Source organism: Pelobates fuscus, chromosome 6, assembly GCF_036172605.1.
Source record: "Pelobates fuscus isolate aPelFus1 chromosome 6, aPelFus1.pri, whole genome shotgun sequence".
Taxonomy (NCBI): Eukaryota; Metazoa; Chordata; class Amphibia; order Anura; family Pelobatidae; genus Pelobates; species Pelobates fuscus.
The window spans coordinates 241,836,704-241,848,356 of NC_086322.1; the positions used below are offsets into that span (position 1 = coordinate 241,836,704).

General features: G+C 44.1%; 1 pseudogene; it reads right to left on the bottom strand.

Moving 5' to 3' along the window:
• Window positions 1-9,059: 9,059 nt before the first annotated feature.
• On the bottom strand, window positions 9,060-10,477 carry LOC134566143 (zinc finger MYM-type protein 1-like; annotated as a pseudogene).
• Window positions 10,478-11,653: the final 1,176 nt, after the last annotated feature.

The window sequence follows — 11,653 nt, forward strand, 5'->3', positions numbered from 1 at the left end:
CTGGCCTCTTTGTGATCGACTGCAAGCTGTGTCGGCCGCCCCAGCGCCTCTCTTGCCTTAGCGCCCTGTGCGGCCGCACAGCTTGCACACCCCAAAGGCTGGCCCTGCACACACATGCTCCGCACAGACAGGCTCAGACACACCCATGCTCCCTACAGACAAGCTCACTGACACACATACAAGCTCACTCACTAGCAGGCACACACAAACACAAACTCACTAGCAGGCACACACACACAGAAGCTCCCTCACTAGCAGATGCACACACACACAGAAGCTCACTAACTAACAGATGTGCGCGCGCACACACAAACACACACTGAAGCTCACTCACTCGCAAATGCACACACACAAAGACATACACACACACAGAGACAGACATCCACACACACAAAGGCAGGCATCCACACACACAGAGGCAGGCAGACAGCCACACACACACACGCACACACAGAAAGCCGCACACACACAGACAGCCACACACACAGGCAGACAGTCACACATAGGCAGACAGTCACACACACACACACACACACATAGGCAGTCACACACACAGGCAGACAGTCACACACACAGGCAGACAGTCACACACACACACACACACACAGGCAGTCAGTCACACACACAGGCAGACAGTCACACAGTCACACACAGACAGACAGTCACACACTCACAGACAGTCACACACTCACAGACAGTCACACATACACAGACAGTCACACATACACAGGCAGTCACACATACACAGGCAGTCACACACTCACAGGCAGACACACACACAGACAGTCACACATACACAGACAGTCACACTCTCACAGGCAGTCAAACACACACACAGACAGTCACACACACAGACAGTCACACACACATAGACAGTCACACACTCACAGGCAGTCAAACACACACACAGACAGTCACACACACACAGACAGTCACCCATACACAGGCAGTCACCCATACACAGGCAGTCACACACTTACAGGCACTCAAACACACACACACACACAGTCACACATACACAGACAGTCACACATACACAGACAGTCACACACTCACAGGCAGTCAAACACACACACAGTCACACATACACAGACAGTCACACACTCACAGGCAGTCAAACACACACACAGTCACACATACACAGACAGTCACACACTCATAGGCAGTCAAACACACACACAGTCACACATACACAGACAGTCACACACTCACAGGCAGTCAAACACACACACAGACAGTCACACATACACAGAGGTCACACACACACAGACACACTGACCTGCTTCTTACCTCCTGCTTGGAGCTCCTGGAGACTGCTTGTTGGGGAAGCAGGGACTCCTTCCTGCTCCCCATGCTGAAATTACCAGGGCCCCCGCCTGCCGCTTAGCTCCGGCTCGCCTGCCGCTTAGCTCCGCCCTCGCCTGCCAGTAAGCTCCGCCCCCGCTGTAATATATATATTTTTTCCTCTTTTTTTTTTCAATCCCGGCCGGCCATGTGCGAGCTGCTCCCATGGGGCTCTGTGCGGCCACACTGCTCGGGCCGGCCGGGATTACAGGAGCCTGGCCAGTAATGAATGGGGCTGTCAGCCCAGCCCCAGGTGCCGCGGCCCACCGGGAAATTTGACGGTATCCCGGTGGGCCAGTCCAGCCCTGCTTAAAAATCTCACCTTGTCCAATGACGAAGTCTTATTAGCCATAATTGATGTGTGTAGCTTGCACACTATCATACCACACCAAAATGGCATACAAGCCATGAAAGAGGTACTACTAAATCACCCAAGACCGTGCAACTTAAAGACTGGATTAGCCGTATTAGTCCTGTGGCAAAAGTAACCTCGCCACTGGTACTTGGAGGGGCCTGCTTGCCAGCCTCTTGCCACAGGATTATGGGCCCTGCAAAAAGACATGTTAAAAAGTGACTTCTATGGAAAAACCAAAGCACTGAACCGATCTGGGTGATTTTTGGATTTGTTGGTCACCCAGATCAGGGCTATCCGAGGATAGTGAGTGACTCTTGTGGGGTTTCCATGGATCTTGGGCGTACTTTTGGGGTGGTTGTAAATTGTGTGTTTTTCTGTACCTGGAGATAATTAATTATCTCTCAGACACAGAGGAGGAGTATGTTGAATGTATTGCTTATCTGTGCCTCTTCCCCTCCCCCTTTTGCCTGTCCTATTGTTTCCCCAGCAGGGCGTTGTCCCAGGGACACTGCCAGACCAGTTTAAACTTCCTGCTTTGTCCCTCCTCAGTCTCCCATCAGCCCTTGCTATTGTCTGAACCCATCAATCCGTGTACTATAGTGCTCTATGTAACCAATTGTATGTAAATGAGGCTGTTGGGGGTTGAAATGTGTGTATAAATTGTGAGTGCTGGCTTGCATTAAACAGACCTGCTTTACCCCTCCATGAAGTCTTGGCTCATGTTTGGGGGATGGGAAAACTACACTCTTGGGGATTGCTATAATCACAATACTCCCCTGAGTATAAGCTTTTGTAAGAGCTTGTTCCTGCTACGCTCTCTGGAGTACGAGAGGTCTACCCACTGGGAGCTGGATCCTGGTCTTGAGTCCAGGGTGGGTAGAGGACGGTGAGACCCGGTGCAGCTGCATCGCCTGGAAGTGGGGTCTGCAGTGCTTATGGTGTCTGGTGGAGTGCCTGGAGTCCTCGGCAAGCACTAGGACCATCGATTGGAGGAGGTACTCGGTCCGAGTGCCAGCGATCCATCATAAGTCCAGTAGACAAGATGCCAAAATACCAGAGTATTGCAGTATGCAATGATACCTTTTTTATGGGACTAACATAATATTTCAAAGTCAAGCTTTCAAGAGTTTTCCTCTCTTCCTCAGGTCTGAAGCAATACTTGCTTCAGACCTAAGGGAAAAAGGAAACCTCTCAAAAGTATTACTAAATCCACAGCTGTGCATGATGTTTTCATCTCTTGTTCCCTACAATTACAATTACTAGCATTAAAGGGACACTCCAGGCACCCAGACCACTTCTGCTCATTGGAGTGGTCTGGGTGCCAACTCCCACTACCCTTAACCCTGCATGTGTAATTATTGCAGTTTTTCATAAACTGCAATATTTACATTGCAGGGTTAACTCCACCTCTAGTGGCTGTCTATTAGACAGCCACTAGAGGTCACTTCCTGGGTTCTAGCACAGGTTTCCTGTGCTAGAGCGTCGCTGGACGTCCTCACGCTGTGACTGGAGTTTCCCTTTGGCTCTGGCACTGGAGTTTCCCTTTAATTGAAACATGGCCGTCTCCTTCTGACACTGCTACCCCTGCCTCGCTTGCAGGACTTCTCGCGGGCGGCTCCCTTCCTATGGAATAGCCTGCCTATCACCATTAGACTCTCCCCTAGTCTTCAATCGTTTAAGAAGTGCCTTAAAACCCATTTCTTTAGGAAAGCCTATGGCCTCCCAGACTAACCTCTACCTCATATACCTGTCTCTTGCTTTCTCCTAAAGGGCAGCACTCTACTCTCTCTTCGAGCTCTGCTTCACTCCCACCTAATTTGACTGCTATTTCCTGTCCTAATGTGTTTTATACCCCACCTCCTATAGACTGTAAGCTCTTTTTTTTTTTTAATTGTCCTTAGTTAAATCCCCCCTACGCTACGGAATCTGTTGGCGCTATATAAATGGCAATAATAATAATAAAAATATTAATAATAATATACATATATATATATATATATATATATACTGCTCAAAAAAATAAAGGGAACACAAAAATAACATCCTAGATCTGAATGAATTAAATATTCTTCTGAAATACTTTGTTCTTTACATAGTTGAATGTGCTGACAACAAAATCACACAAAAATTAAAAAAATGGAAATCAAATTTTTAAACCCATAGAGGTCTGGTTTTGGTTTTGACACTCAAAATTAAAGTGGAAAAACACATTACAGGCTTATCCAATTTTTATGTAATGTCCTTAAAACAAGTCAAAATGAGGCTAAGTAGTGTGTGTGGGCTCCACGTGCCTATATGACCTCCCTACAATGCCTGTGCATGCTCATGATGAGGTGGCGGATGGTCTCCTGAGTGATCTCCTCCCAGACCTGGACTAAAGCATCTGCCAACTCCTGGACAGTCTGTGGTGCAACGTGACATTGGTGGATGGAGCGAGACATGATGTCCCAGATGTGCTCAATTGGATTCAGTAATGGGGAACAGGCAGGCCAGTCCATAGCATCAATGCCTACGTCTTGCAGGAACTGCTGACACACTCCAGCCACATGAGGTCTAGCATTGTCTTGCATTAGGAGGAACCCAGGGCCAACCACACCAGAATATGGTCTCACAAGGGGTCTGAAGATCTCATCTCGGTACCTAATGGCAGTCAGGATACCTCTGGCGAGCACATGGAGGGCTGTGTGGCCCCCCAAAGAAATGCCACCCCACACCATTACTGACCCACTGCCAAACCGGTCATGCTGGAGGATGTTGCAGGCAGCAGAACGTTCTCCACGGCGTCTCCAGACTCTGTCACGTTTGTCACATGTGCTCAGTGTGAACCTGCTTTCATCTGTGAAGAACACTCTGATTGGCTGGTTTAAGCCAATCAGAGTGCTCTTTGTCATTTTAGATATTAGAAGAAAGAAAACATTGAATGGTAAGTTGTTTTTATCTAATTTTTTTACAGGTTTTTAGTTAAAGGTCCCCCCCTCATTATTTTTAGGGTGAGGGGGGTAGGTAGGGGGATAATTTTTTGGGGGGGGTTGGAGGGGGTGACTAGGGTCCCCCCCTTTGTATTTAGGGCCCCCACCCACTGCTCAGGGGTGGGGGCCGGGGGGGGGACAATAGGTCCCCCCCTTATTGTTATTTTTAGGGCACCCACCCACTGCTCAGGGGTGAGGGCCGGGGGGACAGTAGGTTCCCCTCTTATTGTTATTTTTATGGCCCCCACCCACTGCTCAGGGGTGGGGGCCGGGGGGGACAGTAGGTTCCCCTCTTATTGTTATTTTTAGGGCCCCCACCCACTGCTCAGGGGTGGGGGCCGGGGGGACAGTAGCCCCCCCCTTATTGTTATTTTTAGGGCCCCCACCCGCCGCACAGGGGTGGGGGCCGGAGAGGGGAGGACAGTAGGTCCCCCCCTCATTATCTTTATGGCCCCCACCCGCCGCCCAGGGGTGGGGGCCGGAGAGGGGGAGGACAATAAGTCCCCCCTCATTATCTTTATGGCCCCCACCCGCCGCCCAGGGGTGGGGGCCAGAGAGGGGGAGGACAGTAGCCCCCCCCCCTCATTATCATTATGGCCCCCAGCCGCCGCGACATGTTCGCGACATCACTATCTGTATGGAATCACCTGGACAGAGAAATAAAAAAAAAAAAAACCTATACCTAAAGAAGAACTTTAGGAAGTCTGATATAATATACTAAGCGATTACTTCAGAAAACATCAGGACAGTCTCCCCAAGAGTTCAATATGTGCTTAGTGCTAAGGGAAGGCACACTAAATACTGACTTTTTTTCCTGAAGTAACCATTTTGTTTTGAAAACAAATTGCCTGGGTAAACCAAGATATAAATATAAAACTAAAAATTTGTGCACTCACAGGGCTTTACAGTGGAACAAAACAATTTAATGTGAATAATTTATATATACTTTACATTATTTCATTGACACAGTTTCAGGTCACAATTTCGATCCACTCAAGATGTTCTTTAAGATATGAAAAAAGTAGTCCCAAAATTTGGACTAAGATATGTAGTGGTAATGACACCCACAGTGTTTAGGTTCAGTGTTTAGGAAATTTTGCAGAATAAATGTGACCTGGGCTCTCTAAAGCAAACTGTAATAATATTTATTTTTTTCTCTTATCTGGATCAGTGGGAACACAGGGGATATGTGACTTTCGTACTAGATGGACTTCTGTCCTTTTTCAACCTCAATTATTATGTTAATATGTTACTTACTTTTCATTAATTAGAACCAGATGCTAAATGCTGCACATTAACAAGGATTCAGTCTGCTTGACGCCAAACAGATGGCGTTTTTAACTAGCAGTAAGGTGAGCCAGTGCTTACTATAATACAAAAGTCCATGAATCTTTAATAAAGAAAATAATCAACAGTTCAGGCCACTCATAATTTCAATAAAAAGACCACAAATTAACAAAAAAAAAAAAAAATCAGGCAATATTAAAATGCACATACTTTATCCTTATTTTTCGGAGAGTAAATTGAGCTTGCTGGTGAATGCATTTTTTAAACAATACATCTGGGAGTTATTCAATTTTTCTTGAATATACATCGTACACTGCAAAGAATATATAAAAAATATTTCACTTTGTTGCACCTGCTGGCAAAGACTAGCAATTTCAGTAAAATAATATTGCAAAGTGCAGATTGCAAAGCTTTTAAGCAGAACAAAGGAGGCAGTTGAGAATGCACCAAACACCCGATAAGTCCCTGTCTGTCTCTTTCACTCTCAAATGAATGAATGACTGCTGCAGGCAGTGGCATACACACAATCCATGGGGCCCATTTCTCCCCCCCGCCCCCCACCCCCCCGACATACAAACACATACACACATACATACAGACACACATACATACAGAGACACATATATACAGAGACACATACACACATACATACAGACACATACCTACATAGAGACACAAACACACACATAGACACATACACACATACATACACACAGACAGGCACACATACATACACAAGACACACATACATACAAAGACACATACATACAGACAGGCACACATACATAATTACAGAGACACATACAGACAGACACACAGACCCAGACATCCATCAAAGACACATACATACACACACACACAGACACACACACATACATACAAACACACACACATATACAAAATGCTTAAGTCATCCTCCTGTTTCCTACCTTTTAGGTGCAGGAGGGTGATTTTCCCTGGGGTCCAGTGGTGACTCAGATTGATGGGAGTCAGACCCTATATGTACGCCACTGGCTGCAGGCAAATAATTAGGGAGGAGAAAATATTGAATAGTTTCTTCGCACAAAAAATAGGTATAGATCCAACCATTTGCTATTTTGAGCTTTCAGTGCACCCTCTTCTACCACTTCTTCCTGCCTAGTGTTTTCTTCAATATGATGTTTACATTAGATATGTATCTGCCAATATGTTAATGTGCTTGTATGTGATCAATGCCATAACACAGTTTCCAAAATCCATTTTCATAAACAACCAGAAGATTTTAATAAATAATTTTTTTTTTTAAATGCCAGTATTTCAGTATTCATACATTGTAGCGGCAGTGAGTCTGAAAATATGTGTCAGGAATTGAAGTGAGTTGTACACTCTAGATACCTCTAAATACAGACCCTCTCACAAAACTTTTAAATCCTGCTCTCACCTTCTCTTACTCTCTTTCTTTCTGCTCCTAGCCGCTGGTGATGTCTCTCCAAATCCGGGTCCCACCTCTGCAAACCCACCTCGCCTTACTGCTCCTTCAAACCTCTACCCACCCCTCCTTCCCTCTCTTTCTCCTCATTTGAATTTCATTCAATTCACCTTTTCAAACCCATCTCTGCTAACATTGCCATTATCCAGGGGCGTACCTAGAGCATTTGGCACCCGGGGCGGACCCTGAGTGTGGCACCCCCACCCCCATAATAAAAATGTAAGAACACCCACAATTTTTTCAATGTTTTCAATAATATTTATTGCACAAATTTGTAAACTGTATATCAACTTGAAAAAAATTGAACTATGAAAAATAAATTAACTTTAAATAATTAACATTTACATTTAACATTTACAAGAAATAAATAAAATTTAAATAGTTAACATTTACTTAACAGTTAATACGCTTTCTATAAACAAAAAAACAGAGATCCAAAGTGACCACTCAGTCTATTCGGCAGAGGTAATTTGCAATGATTCACATCCGCTGCCTTCGAACCTTCATTTCTGCAAACTTATCGACGATTATTTCATCAAAGTTAATCTTCCTTGCATATTCATGCTCAATTGAAAGTATAGCCAGATTTGTCAACCTTGTCTCACTCATGGTTGAGCGAAATAAATTTTTTTATCAATTTTAATTTGGAAAAACTTCTTTCACATGAAGCAATAGACACACAGAGAGTCAAAAAGAATCTTAAACACAGTGACAAATTTGGCAGAGATTCACAATAATCCCATTTAACAATGAACTCCAGGAACTGCAATGCCGTCCATTTCTTTGCTTCTTCAACACTGATCTTGGCAGCTTCCAAATGCCTCCGAAGACGTTCAATTTCCCTAAAGATGTCTTCATCAGAGAATTCGTCAAAAATCTCAGTCCATTTTGGAGTATAATTACGAATATCTTTCTCTGTTGCCACAACCAGAGAGTTTGGCTGAATAACAGCAAACATTGAAAGGATTTTTTCAATTGCCTGGGAACGAATTTCCAACTCGTGATGAAAACGATCAAGGCACTCAAACATAGCCCTTTTCATTTCCTCTGGCAATGTGAGACCAGCGTCTTTTGCCTTCTCTCCTGGCATTGTTTTACGGAGCTTTACTCTCCCTCTTCTTTCCATTGAAATGTCCATTTCTTTACAAGTAGTAGTTGCATAACAAATGGCCTTCTCCATAATTTCACTGCATTGATCTGCTAGAAATGCTTTCAAACCTTGTAGTTTCACAATGCACTTTTCAAGAGTGAGTCCCACAGTTTGCAAATATTTCTGTGTGATATTAACTTCTTCTAGAACTTCACACCAGAAAGAAAGGTAACACAAAAAAGAAAAATCACATACGGCAGACAGCAACATCTGAGCCGATCCTCTTGTGTCCACATTTTCTTTGGGATTACACAATTTTTCAAGGGCTGAAGTCAGTTTTTCAAAATTTGCCCTCACTGGCTTCACAGCATCATAATGAGCGCTCCATCTTGTTTGTGAAAGTCTTTTCACTGTCACACCTAAATTCTCCATCAGCAATTCCCAACGATGTGTAGAAACCAAAAAAAAAGGAATACACTCTCTCCAATGTTCCAAAAAAAGTCACACAGGAAGCAACACTTCCAAATGAGTGCACCCCACATAGGTTCAGGGAATGGTTGCACATGGCATAAACAAAGCCTTGGGATTAAGCTCTTTTATTTTTGCCTGAACACCACCATGAATCCCTGCCATAGTTGCAGCATTATCATATCCTTGACCACGGCATGTTGCAGGATATTTTCTGTGAGCTCAGCAGCAGTCTTTTCAGCAACAGGAAAGAAGTCCAAGAATGATTCCTTTACTTCAACATGGTCCCCTTCAATATGAACATTTCTGATCACTTCACACATCTGATCAGTGTGGGACACATCAGGGGTGCTGTCAAAAAGAATCCCAAAGTACTTTGCTTTCTTGATATCAGCCACTATTTTGTCCTTCACATGATTTCCCAAAAGACAAATTAATTCATTCTGAATTTTTGGAGAGAAATAGGAAGTCATTCTCTTTCCAGATGCAACAGCATGTTTCAGCCTCATGAAATGTTCCTTTAAAATGGGATCATAGTTTGAGAGCAATTCTACCAATTCGAGGAAGTTGCCTTTGTTTGCGGATGACATGGTCTCTCTATGACCACGAAAGGGAAGATTCTGGTGAGCCAGAAACAAAGTTACATCCAAAAGGCGATGCAAAATATCCCTCCATTTCCTTTTCTCTCTGTCCACTGTTGTTTGATGGACATGATCAAGGCATTTTTGTAGCTTCAATCCTGCTCTCAAGGTCTTCCATTTCTCCAAGCATGTAAGATGCTGCTCAGAAGCCACATGATCAGACACCTTTGGGTTCAGTTTCCACCACAATTGAAACCAAGTAACACAACTGGATGTCCCTGTTACTTTGTCATCAACAGCAAAAAGTCTGCAGCAAAAACAAAACAAACTTTGTTTTGATGGAGAGTACACCATCCATGTTCTAAGAATTTTTTCGCCATTAGGCAGAGCCTTATAGAACCATGCAGTGGTCAGCTGTCGACTCTTCCCTTTTGATTTCTCTCCTTGCCTTTCAACAGGACTGAATGGCCCATCCCTATTTTGGAAAGGTTCACTTCCCCTCTTAATAAGGTCCACTCTTAAAACATCTGGAACTGGAACTGGCCAAGCAGCAACATCAGAATAAACTGACAGTTGAACAGTCTCCTCTTCTTCTTCATCATCATCATCATCACCATAGTCTTGCTGATGCAGGCTTCTGCTGGAATCTCCTTCATCTACATCACTTTCACCGCTTGAAGATAAAATGATCTTTTCCAATTCTTGCACTTTCACATGTGAAGCTTCTTGAGAAGATACTTCAGGCATTTCACCTCTGGATTCAACAGACTGAACGTCTTCAGCACTTTCTCCTACTGCGGTAGATGTTGAAGGTGCAACATATTTTAAAATTGATCCAGACATCGCCTCAGCTGACTTTTCTCTGGCCTTCTTAATTTTTCGTTGCTGAGACCCGCTTGGTCGATTTCGCTTCATATTGGTGTTTTCTGCAGAAAAATTCTAAATGTTTTCGGCTCTAGGGTTCGCTAGTGCGATATCTGTCTTATATTTCCCATCTTGGCATACCATTTGTAAAAGTAGACAACCCAGGGTATTTAAAGGGACACTATAGTCACCCAGACCACTTCAGCTCAATGAAGTGGTCTGGGTGCCAGGTCCCCCAGATTTTAACCCTCCAGATGCAAAAATTGCATCCAGCTTGCAGAACGTCAATATGAAAGCATTGAGAAATGCTTTCCTATGGACTGTTTAAATGCGCGCGCGGCTCTTGCCGCGCATGTGCATTCGGCTCCACTCAGGAGCTGATGTCGGCTGGGGAGGAAAGGTCACCAGGGCCGAGGGAGCCCGGCGCTGGATTAAGGTAAGTGGCTGAAGGGGTTTTAACCCCTTTAAACCCTTTCAGCCACTTACCTTTCTCCAGCGTCGGGCTCCCTCGGTGCTGGTGACCTCTCCTCCCCCTGCCGACATCAGATCCGAATGCGCATGCGCGGCAAGAGCCGCGTGCACATTCAAATCTGTCAAAAAGAGAGGGTGGTGGTAATGTGGCGCTATGATGTGCTACTAAAACCACAGTGAAATAAACCACACAGTTTCACAGAAAAGCATGAAGCAAAAAATATATATAGTATATATATGTAAAGTGGATAGCGCACTGAAAACCCAAGAAAATATATCAGGGTATTTTACACAATGGAAAAAATGCAATACATGTACCCATAAAGCAGATCTTTGTCTTGATGTCTCTGAAAAGAATAAAGCTTACATAGGGCAATATTGTACTGATAGGTATCCAGGTATCATATGTATATGTTTAAATGGTAGAAATTCCTACTCACATTTAAATGAGCCTGTATTCAAACTGGCTCAGGTATATAGGCATGAGTAGGATATACAGGTCAAATCCTTCAGTGGGTATGTTCCTCCCCAATATGATAGAGTGTGGGAAATCAGAGAACAATTGTGAGGAAAAAAGTATTCAACATTTATTATAAACTGAATAATAAAATCTTACATTGAAGAAGTATAGGTTCAACACAACGTGTTTCGGCTAAATGCCTTCATCAGGTGCATAAAAAACATATCCCCCTTGCCCCTTCTTTTAAAGCCCATTTTCGCGGTAAAAATCCGTTAAGCCCCACCCACATTCATTCC